Source organism: Takifugu rubripes, chromosome 20, assembly GCF_901000725.2.
Source record: "Takifugu rubripes chromosome 20, fTakRub1.2, whole genome shotgun sequence".
In the NCBI taxonomy this organism is placed as follows: Eukaryota; Metazoa; Chordata; class Actinopteri; order Tetraodontiformes; family Tetraodontidae; genus Takifugu; species Takifugu rubripes.
In genome coordinates this window covers 9,728,411-9,739,212 of record NC_042304.1, presented here as the reverse complement: position 1 = coordinate 9,739,212, position 10,802 = coordinate 9,728,411, and the positions used below count along the sequence as shown (strand labels likewise).

Below are 10,802 nucleotides of genomic sequence, written 5' to 3'. Positions count from 1 at the left end.
TGGGTGGACTGGCTGCCGGTAGGACTCTGACGGTCTCTCCTCCGTGCGCTCAGTGTGACAGACACCCCTCCCTCCCTCCTCCCCCCGGTGTCTCCCCCTCTTTCCCTGCCCTAGAGCTTCTTCCCCCTCTCAGGGAAAGGCGCATCCAACTGCTTGCCCTCCAAAGATGAGTTCCAGCGAAATAATTACTGCTTGGTTCCGGAGAAACGGCAGAACTTTGCACCAAAGTGAGGCGCACGACGGGACAACTCTTGGAGAATGAGAAGAATCTTATTTTTTGATGATAACAATATCTCTACTGTTCATGGGAATGTGATTTATGTCTTACACGCGCAAATGTCAGCATTGATGCTTAAACCCAGGGTAGCCTATGTGAAGGCATCACAAGTTCAGCAGGCTCGCTTTGACTGACACCAGGGAACATTCGCTTTTGATGAGACACAATGCAAACCAATGGTGTTATTTGTCACAGATAATCTGCTTTCAACTCCGACACATTACAAGCAGCGTAATATCTGCATTATTCATGTCTGATGTCCACACTGTCAGAAAGCACGGCACGGAGCGCCACAAATCAGCCCAAATCACTCTTAATTTGTTTTTATCGGTATTGGTATTGCTTAAAGACTTTTTGAAATAATGTAATTGAAATAATTCCTTATTCCCCAGAGCCAATCCAGAGGCTTTACATTGCTAATCTAATGTGACACGCAATTTCCGTCTCTCAGACGATTGCTTCCCCTCAGGTCCCTGTCTTTAATGAACAGCCATTTGGCTGCGTGTGTGTGTGTGTGTGTGTGTGTGTGTGTGTGTGTGTGTGTGTGTGTGTGTGTGTGTGTGAATCCAGAGATGGGAAATGGGTGAACTGGGAACGTCACAGCAGGAAGAAGCTACAAGAAGTGTCATATAGGGAGACGGGAACGCACTCTTGTCCATCCTGGGGAGAGAGGTCCCTCAGCTGTGGTTCTCCTTCTGGTGTCTTCTCTTCCCGAAACAGTTCCCCCCCCCCCCTGACCTGGTTTGAGAGTCTGTCCTGCGTGTTCTGTTTTCAATAACTGTTATCCAACAGGTTCCTACTCTGAGTTTGGACGTGAGAACAGGTTCTCGTTATCAGGTTAATATGATCAAATATTCATATTTTTTGACGTGTGATGCCATAAAAGCAGCTTAGAGCATCAGCAGCTCTGCTTGGGAGGGAGTGGGTTGAGCTCTGCATCATTTGCTGCGACCGCTTCAAACCTGGAAACAAGCAGGATGATTCTATGAAGTGAAGTATTTACTTCCCTGTTGATGTAACGAGAAATGGGAACCAAACACGGAGCTTCCCGTGTGTCTGAGAGAGGCAGCAAGGCTGAGGCACCTTTAACAGATGCATAAACCAGCGTCCAACCTGAATCCCAGTGCCCTCCGACCAGTACGGGAACATAACACACATTCCCCTTGTGACGAGGCAAGGTCACTGCTCCTTTTAAAGAGCCCCCCCCACACACACACACACACACACACAAACACATCTTTATACATTTCCTAGCTATCTTATCCATCCCAACCACCTAACCCTGACCCAAACCTGAATCTTCCCTACGCCCAGCAAAAGGGCCTAATTTCCCAAAAAGCAGCCCCATTTTCATAATAGAATGAGGATTTTGGTACTCAATATGTTTTAGCTGTGAGGAAACACACACACGAACACACACGTACGTACACACATCAGGTGTCAGAAAGCTAAATCTACTCTGGAGAAGAAAAGGCTTCTTCAGTAAAAATGAGGGATCTAATGAAAATCGGTGAGCGTAATGTCCTGACCTGTGAGCACGCTCACTACACGTGGCCCTGTTGACATTATTATCGTCGTCGTTTCCGTCTCAGTCCTCCAATTTCTCCACTGTGGGTGGCGACGGCGACCGCGTGTCCTGCAGGCCCAGTTAAGTGTTAATGACGTCCCTGCTGCTTCAGCCAGGTTATGGCACAGAGGCCGTTAGCCGCCCAGGGTAAACTGCACGACTCCCAGAATAAATTGCCACCCGGAGCCATGCGGGCTGGTCGGCCAGCCAATTACAGGCCTGCCCGCTCAGCTGAGGATGATGGGCTGGGATGTTAATTGTATGTCTTCATTTTCTGGCAGGAGGTGAATCACTGGACATCTTCGCGCACACACACACACATGCAAATGCACCTAGCATAGCAAACATCTTAATGTATGGGGATTAGGCCTCGGTTTGCCGGTTTATCTCACGGTCCGACGTCTCTGAACAACTCTCATATCATTAAATTTACAGCTTACTTTCTGATTCCCAGCAAATATGAGTTAACCGATCCTTTTATTGCAGTGCCCAGGGCCATCGGGGGAGTCTTTTAACTTTCACAATTCATAATTGGAGTGGTGAACTCTAAATAGTCCTGTTCATATTTTCATTTGCAGTCCCTGTATATTTTTTGGGCAGCGTGGATAAACAAAGTTACTGCTGTAATCAAAGCCACAGACCAATTAGGCATAATTGCCTCCTTGCCCTAAGACACTCTCCAATGACAGCAGATTGCATTCAAAACAGTGTGTCATTTCCACTAGGTTGAAAAATGAGAGATGATTTGAGATAGATATTTGTACCTGTCGGTGAACTGAAGACAGAGGCGGAGCCCCGAACCTGTGCGGGACAGCAGCTCTGCAGCAGCGCTCCGTTCTCTGGGCTCAGTTGGGCAGGAGTTGTGCGGCTGAGCGCTGAACTCCTCAGTATATCAACACAGAGGCTGTCTGCTAGTGCTATAGAGAGGTTAGTTACTATATTAACATAGGGAGAGACAGCGCCAGAGCGGAGCAGTCTGCCAGAGACTGAACAGTGGAAGTGAGACAGAGAGAGGGGCCATCGACCAGACAGCTGCAAGATGGAGTGGAAGGGAACGTGTGAGAGATGAGCTGTCGAACATGTGACACCGTGTGTGTGTGTGTGTGTGTGTGTGTGTGTGTGTGTGTGTGTGTGTGTGTGTGTGTGTGTGTGTGACAGCTTCCCAAAGCAGCCAGTGAGCATGAATGTGAGGACGAATACAGAGAGGTGCATTATGGTCTCAATCATTGATCGCTTCCTCCCAAGGGTGCTGAGAAAACACACACACACACACACACACACCGACACACACACACACTCACAAACACATGTATCCTGTATGTTTGCACATTCATAGCACACCCACGTCAGGCGGCTGTGGTGCACAAGTGCTCATCTGTCTGGCCACTGCAGAAGTTATAAAAAAGGAAACAATAGAATATAATAAATAAACAGGAATGGATGAGAAACATACTGTGGACAATCCAACCATTAAAACGTCACATATCTTTTTACCACCAGACGTTTAAACTGGGACTGTTATCCTCTGATGCACCTCAATAAAAACACAGAGACAATGCAGGGTTTAATTTATGGCCATTTGTGGTGATAAAACTTCTAAAACCAGTCGTCTTGATTATCTGTTTCTATGGCTTCGCCTGATCCATCCATTTCCTGTCGGCCACCTTTCATTCCCAGCCAGTAACTGGGAACATTGGAGTCTGTCGCAGCAGTCACTGGGAGGGATACAGGACTCCACCCTCCCCAGATCACCAGTTCATCAATGGACACACACACACACACACACACACACACACCGTTCCCTCATACACTCGCACTGAGGAGCACGCCAGAGTCTGTGATGCACCTGATGTTTATGTTTTTAGACTGTGGGATAAAAGTGGAGAAATCCGGCACTGGGGGAACGTACAAACTCCTCAGCTTCAGCGGGTCAGATTAAGATAAAGAAAGGGATGACTGCCTTGTTTTCATAGGAAAATGAATGTTTAAAACCACCGCTTTCATCCCATTTATCCCGAGCCATCAAACATCACACCCTTTCCCCTTCCTCCCCCTCCTTCTCCATCCAGCCAGCCAGCCGAGCCTCCATCCTCTCCCCACTCACACCGCCAAAAGGCTGACACTAATGTGACACTCTGGAAAATAATTACCAACAAACGCACTGCTGACTGCAAACAGCTCGCTCCCCTCAGTGGACTGTCACTAGTCATTAGTCTGGACCCTGGAAGAGGACAAGACCACTGAGAGGTGGAGGAGGAGGGTGGTGCTGGCGGTGAGGAGGATGTTAAGGAGGCCGTACCAAATCACAGGGAAGCCCTGACAGCAGGCGCATCAAATATAATCTGTTCTCCAGTTGTAAAACAGAAGTCCGCTCTCCTCCCAGTCTTCATCACTGCCTCCCTCTGGTGGTTTGTGAGGCATCTAATGTTATTCAGCGGCAGCGCCCAGCCCACATCCGGCAGCAGAGACCCTAACGGGAGGAATGCCGAGTACGGAAACCAGCAGAGAAATTCAACGTTTGCAAAAAGGCAGAGCGGGAAAATCTCCGGTCCAGGTAAGCCGAGAGGTGCGAAATGAAGGAGCACTCGGCCTGAAAACTGATCAAAGTGGCAACAATTCCAACACAATTACCCAAAATGCCACAGGGTACGTCAATTCTTTCAACCCCCTCCCCCCACCTTGAACGCCATTATTCGAGTTGCCTTGGGGGGCACCGGTGCCAGTGAGCGATTACAATTTTTTAGAGGTTCCGCAATGGCCAATATTAAAATGTCTTAATACATCTGCCTGGCTATTTTGATTGGTAACTTAACCCCTGACTCCTGAGAAGAAAAAAGGCCCCTCTCTCTGAGCTATTGTCAGCCCACTGGAGTCTAATACTTGTATGATTTGGGCTAATGAGCTGGTAATAGTTCCTGTGTGTGTGTGGATGAGAAGGATATTAGACTGTAGAAGAGGAAGGAGGAGGAGGGCAGGGGTGGAGGGTTCTCATTGTTCAATAATCAGAGGGTACCAGGATTAATCTGGGAGCGAGGAGCGGCGGAGGAGTGTTTTTATTCCTGTAAACAGGCTGAAATGTCGGCGATTCTCAGCCGAGGCAAAGACGGGGTGTTAGAGAGGAAGCGAAAGTGTGTCTGTCTGCGTGTCACCCGGCCGACGGCTTTATCCAGCCTCATCCTGAACCATGAAACCACAGTGCATGACACCCTTCCATGCTCCGCACGGATACCCCTATTCACTGTTAGCACAGAGATTTGACAAGCCAGGCTGCTCTCGCTCAACAGCCTCGGTCAAATGGGCGTCTGTCGCCATCTCCCCTCTGTGTCCGTCTCTCGCTCTGCACCAACTCGTTCCTTTCAAACTGACAAATTCCGCTGACTACAAAAGAATAAATGCGAGTGCACGAGGAGGTCTCTGGAGGGGATCATCCGTGCAGAGGGAACAATGTGCTTGACTGGGATACAGGCAGGTAAGCGCATTCACCGCGGAGATTTAGCTTTAAAATTCAAAGTTAAAAGAAGGGCTAAAGAGATTATGAAGGAGTTGTTTAATGATGAAAGGGGGGCAGTTGGGTGGGGCGGTAGAAATGAAAGACATTTCAGTTGTTTGCAGACTAAAGGCCACTAAATATTATTGAGCGAACATTCGAATACCGCCCGGATTACAAAGATCTCGTCGTCACTCGGGCCAGGGTGGGATTTTTCTCCCGCCTTTGCTGTGGTGTCACCTTTAAGGTGGACTTTTGCCTAAACAACTTCAAACCCCAGGAGGTGCCGTCGGCCCGCTGTCCAGTTAGTGTCAAACTCCTCATTACCACACATTTAAACACAGGCACACACCCGGTCTATCGGCGTTGAGTCAGGTAAAGGTCTCTCAGCCGTGCTCTGTGAGTGGCCTCTGCTCAAACAGATCAATAAACACTGGCACGTCCCTCCACCAACCAAGAGAAAACAATTAAAAGCCATCGATCCTGTGCCAAGCACCTCCATGAATATGCATTCGTCCTTGACCTTCCCTTGGAGAGGAGAGCCGAGAGACTGACAGACGGTCAGACAGGTGTGCCTCCTCTTTTGTTGCACTGCTAACGTGTCATTGCTGTTGCTTAGCCTCGCGTTTGTCGCCCTCTCTCAACCTGCCTCTGGAAATTGTCACATTAAGGCCCGTGAAACCAGCCGCTCTCTACAGGCCCGTTTTAAATGCAGATTGCTCTTTTCCGAGCCGTGTCAGCAATGGGGATCAAGTGGTCTCACAACAACTGCCCCTCCAGCGCTCCGGCTCCCTGCCTCTCGTCTAATTACAGATGTGTGACATGCACATCGGGACTTCTGCATGTTAGCACATCACCGTGCCTGTCCTGACACATCCTGCGGTCGCAGCGGTGGGAGCTGCAGGGGACAGGCCTGCCCTGTGCCCCGTCACTGGGGATTAGCATTAGCATGCTAACAGGACCCCTGGGGGCGCACTGCGCTAAGGGTCAGCCTGACAACTGTCAACAGCCTGCTTTAATTAGCCGAGCCTGTTCATCGAGGGTCTGTGCTGACTTAATACAAAATTTGGTTTGCAGAGAATGATTTCTGCATGGCAACAATAAAAAAAAGGGTTTGGGTTAATATAGCAGACAGAAATCAAGTTTGACATTATTGTCATTGTAGGAGCATCGTCCCGCATCCTTTAATCCATCAATCATTCAGCATCAACCCTTCTCCCCCCCCTGCCTCCATATTCTACATCAGCAGTCCACAACGCGTGCGCTGACATGTCACAGCGTCGGCCAAGCTGACACCATCCACATGGCTTTGCTTTATATCCAGTCAGCTGCAATGTCATGGGGAAGGGGAGAGGAGCAGAGTGTGGATGGGGCGAGTGTATCATCAGGCAGACAATGCATTATCCAGCTGTTCTGGGGCTGTCTGCCTTTTTCTGTGGCGGGATAATGGGAGTGTCACACACTAGCAAGACAGTCAGGAGTTCCACCATTCAGCCCAGAGTCCACATTCATATCCAGCGCCTGCTAACTGACTGCCAACACTGTCCTGTCTGTCCCACAGTGGCTGTCAGCGGCGGCGGCCGGCGTGACTGTCAGCGACCGGTCACAAAGCATTTACCTGCTGACAGATTCGCAATTAGTCCAGGGGAATGCTGTTATAGCGAGAGGGGGAAACCGAGGCAGTGAAAGGGTGGATGGATGGAGAGTGAGAGGTTTGTAGATAAAGAAAAGAGGTGTGTTGGCGGGAGGGGTCAGGTGAGGAGAGGTGCCGGGACAGACGGAATTGAAAGTGAGAGGGGAGTAGATAAAAGATGGAAAAAGAAGATTGTGAAGAGCAGACAGGTTTGAGGTGTGTGTGTGTGTGTGTGTGTGTGTGGGTGTGTGTGTGTGTGCGTGGGTGTTCACAGTTGTGCCATAGCGAGTACCAACAGACTCATTCTAATAAAAAAGTGGGGCCCAGGTTTAAGGATTAAGACTTGGCTTAGGGCTAAGTTTAGAATTGGATTTAGGTTATTTAGGTTTTTATGAAAGTTCCCATAAAAGTAGAAAGTGTGAAGACATGGAATTTTCTTCAGTCACACCCTGTTACTAAATCAAAATGCTTCCAAATGTCGTTTCTTTAAATGTCAAACAGGTTATTTAGGGGTTTTAGTTTTAGATTTAAAATACAAATTCTATATATTAGAATTCTGACTGTATTTCTCAGGTACATTGTTGCTGTTACAAATTGGGGAAATTAAGTCCAGGAAGCTTTATTATTTACGCAGGATTTGGAAAGAAAACACCAAAATTACCCAGGGAAAAAACCTTCCCCCAAACCTCCCCTGAAAAAAGTACCTAGCCGGAGGGTAGGGCTTTAGATTCCCTGGAATTTCTGAGTGTTAAAAAAAAGTGATTCACAGAACACTCGTGCAGCCTTTACTACATTTTTGATATTGTCAAGGCAACTGTAGTTGATGTAACTACGACTGTACCGACATTCAAAGCCTGTTTTAAATGGCCGTCTTACTTCCAGCGGAGTCTCGCAAGATGAGATTTCACATTACAAAGCTCACCCCCGACACCCCCCCCCCCACACACACACACACACACACAGACGCACACAGACGCACACACACCCTCTCACCGGCCTGGAGTAAGTTTCCTCTGCGCCTGGGTGCAAGGACAGAGCGTATTATTGGGTCGTCCCCAGATTGGTGGAATAGACGTTGTTTCTCGTCTGTCACTTGTCACATTTTCTCCATCCAACAAATTGCTCTGATGAAATCAATCAGGCTGCCACCGCAGCACCGGCTGCCTGCCGCACAAAGGCGGCGCCACGACACTTTCCCCTCAACCCTGGAACTCATCACCATCCTCTAATGACCTGGCCCCCTCTGTCTGCCAGCTAGTGATGCTCTCCGCCCGCCTTTCACTCCCCATCTCTACCTCCGCTCCATCCGGCAGACTGTTCTCGCTGTCTGCCTGATAAGAGAGTGTCAGGGGCTCCTCCCTGGCCCCCGAGGGACAGACGGAGCGTGACCGAAACTGTAGTCCCCGACCAAACACTAGTGGAAATTGGTCTATGGAGCAGGATCAATAGTGAATTAGCCAGTATGCTAGTCGTATAGAGGGCTGCTCAGCTCTGCTGTAGTGAGACAGGCCGTGAGTGGAGACTTGAGAGAGGAAGAATTCATGGTTGTAATGGTGGTATCTGACATCCAGTGGTGACCTCCTCTGACCGAAGAAACTTTCTGAGCAGTAAAACGCAACTCACCAATAATGTGGTGACATCTAAGCAAAGGAATTCTGACCCCTGGAGTACTTACAGAGGCACAGACCCCATGTAGGGAGATGAACCTGGAAACTAAACCAGTCTGAGCCACGGTCAACAGAGGATGACAGGCTGATACCTCCCTATGAGGATATGTGACGTACAGTTTGACATAAATGTACGCTGATGCAGCAAATCAGAGTCTCAATTCCAGATCTTCCCCTCAGTCACGTGGTGCAGGTGTGAGTGCTCCACTGAACTAACCCCACTGTTCATCTCTGCCTGCCATGATCCCAAAAGTGTGTGCGTGTGTGTGTGTGTGTGTGTGTGTGCGCGCGCGCGCATGCGTGCATGTGTGTGTGTGTGTGAGAGAGAGTCCATGAATGCATGTCTGTCTTGTGATTAATGACCAGTAAGGCCTGATGGATTGTCCTGATCACAGAAGGGACACTGTGTCGAGGAGACACACTCGCTCTAAGTGGGAATATAAGGCGCATTTACACACATCCCTGTGTTTGTATCTCTGTGAGGACTTTTTAAAATGAACTATTGCTGTCAAAGTCCCTAACCCTACCTGTCACAAGTCAGTGCCAAACCCTAACCCTAACCCTGACCCTAACCCTAACCTAAGCTTCCCTAGCGAGGGACTCACTTCCCAACAATGTCCTGGCATTGGTCCTCACTATGTGACCTGCACAGGAACACACACCTCCGCCTGGTCACTCATGGTGTAGATGAGTTTCCAGAGGTGAGTGGCTGGCTGCAGGTGAGACCCAAGAAACACACAACACACACACTCTTTCCTCAGGCCTCAGCAGAGCTCAGATGTTCCAACCTCTTGTTTCCTTCATGCAGCAGAGTAGGTTATTGTGATCTAAAGCCACTTCGCGGTGCTTTGCTTGTCACTGAGTTCTTAAGACGACTGGGGTGTGTGTGTGTGGGGGGGGTTCCCGGGTCCAGTAAATCACATTTGGAATATCCCATTTTGCAGCACAAACACATGCAAAGGTGTGGGCCCAGTAGGCATATACACAATCTGCCCCAGGCGCCGCGATAAGGTCGTCTTATCAGAAAAAGAATGGAGATGAAGGTGGAAGGGGGGGGTGGAGATGTTTGATAATGGCTTTCACCAAATCCTTCCTCTGTCACAGATTAAAATGCCCGCTTGGAGAGCATTAACAATCTTTCTTTGCATCTACCCCCCCGCCACAATGGCGAGTGCCATCGGATTTGTGGGCCAATCTATTGTCGCAGGCCCACCCTGCACACGCGGAGAAGGCACCCTCCATCTGATAGGCAATTGTCTTACTCTCCCCATCGCTGATTTCCTCTCGTGGTATCGATCGCAAAGCTGCTGCTCTCACATTTGGTCACGTGGCTGCGTGCGTGTGGGGGGGGCGATCTGATGGGGGGCGCGGTCAGTGTCCTGGAGGAAGAACAGGGGAAATGACCACACTTTATTTTCCACGGGCCATATCAGAAGGATCTGACGGTGGTTCGGTCCTTCCAGGTACCAGGAGATCGTAGCAGCAGAGAGAGGAAGGATGCTGGAAACCACCTTTCCCACCGAACGCCCCTGCGCCGCCCTCCTCCTCCTCCTGCTCCTCTGCCGTGCCTCACAGGCCCGTCTGTCACCCCTCGATAATTATGAGGAGTGAGAGTAATGCGTCGCAGTATGAATAGGATTGTCGGCCTGATTGTGATGTATCGGCTTTCATTACCATGTCCAGGCCTGTGCCCTTCGCCATGTAGGAAATCCTATTTAGGCCCTAATTTGGGAGCCTCCCCGACCGTCCCGCCTGATAGCAATCACACACAGTAATTGTGGGCCGGGGCGAGTGACAAGAGAGGAGGTGCAGGCACAGAGAGGGGGGACAAGAGACAGAAGAGGAGGAGGAGGAGGTCCTGACAGTGACAGAGCTGCATAGTTCTGCACATTTTTCCAGTCATCCCGAGTTTTGACGTTTTTCTACCCTTTAGGGTCAGCGGTTATAGGAATTATCTGGGTGAAATAGGAGATAACCAGGTATCCACACGTGCCTGTACAGACAAGCAGAGGTCTTCCCTTTGCCTCCCCTCTCTCATTCCACTTCAACAATGCCACATGGCTAATTGGGAGGAGAGCTCACGCTAACTCAATAATTATGATTTATGAGACAATCTCCAGTGGGTATCACACGTTCTCCCTCTGATTTGACCACAACATGAAACCAGCCCT

The 10,802-nt window shown here is 49.4% G+C and overlaps 1 protein-coding gene across 4 annotated transcripts in view; it reads right to left on the bottom strand.

Annotated features, from left to right (window-relative positions):
* rnf220b (ring finger protein 220b) overlaps positions 1-40 on the bottom strand; it is a 21,147-nt gene extending 21,107 nt beyond the window's left edge. For all 4 annotated transcript variants that reach the window (XM_029828804.1, XM_029828805.1, XM_029828806.1 and 1 more), the window contains exon 1: positions 1-40. This exon is cut by the window's left edge and continues 211 nt beyond it. The gene's annotated coding sequence lies outside the window, so the exon portion shown is untranslated.
* Between the last annotated feature and the right edge of the window lie 10,762 nt (positions 41-10,802).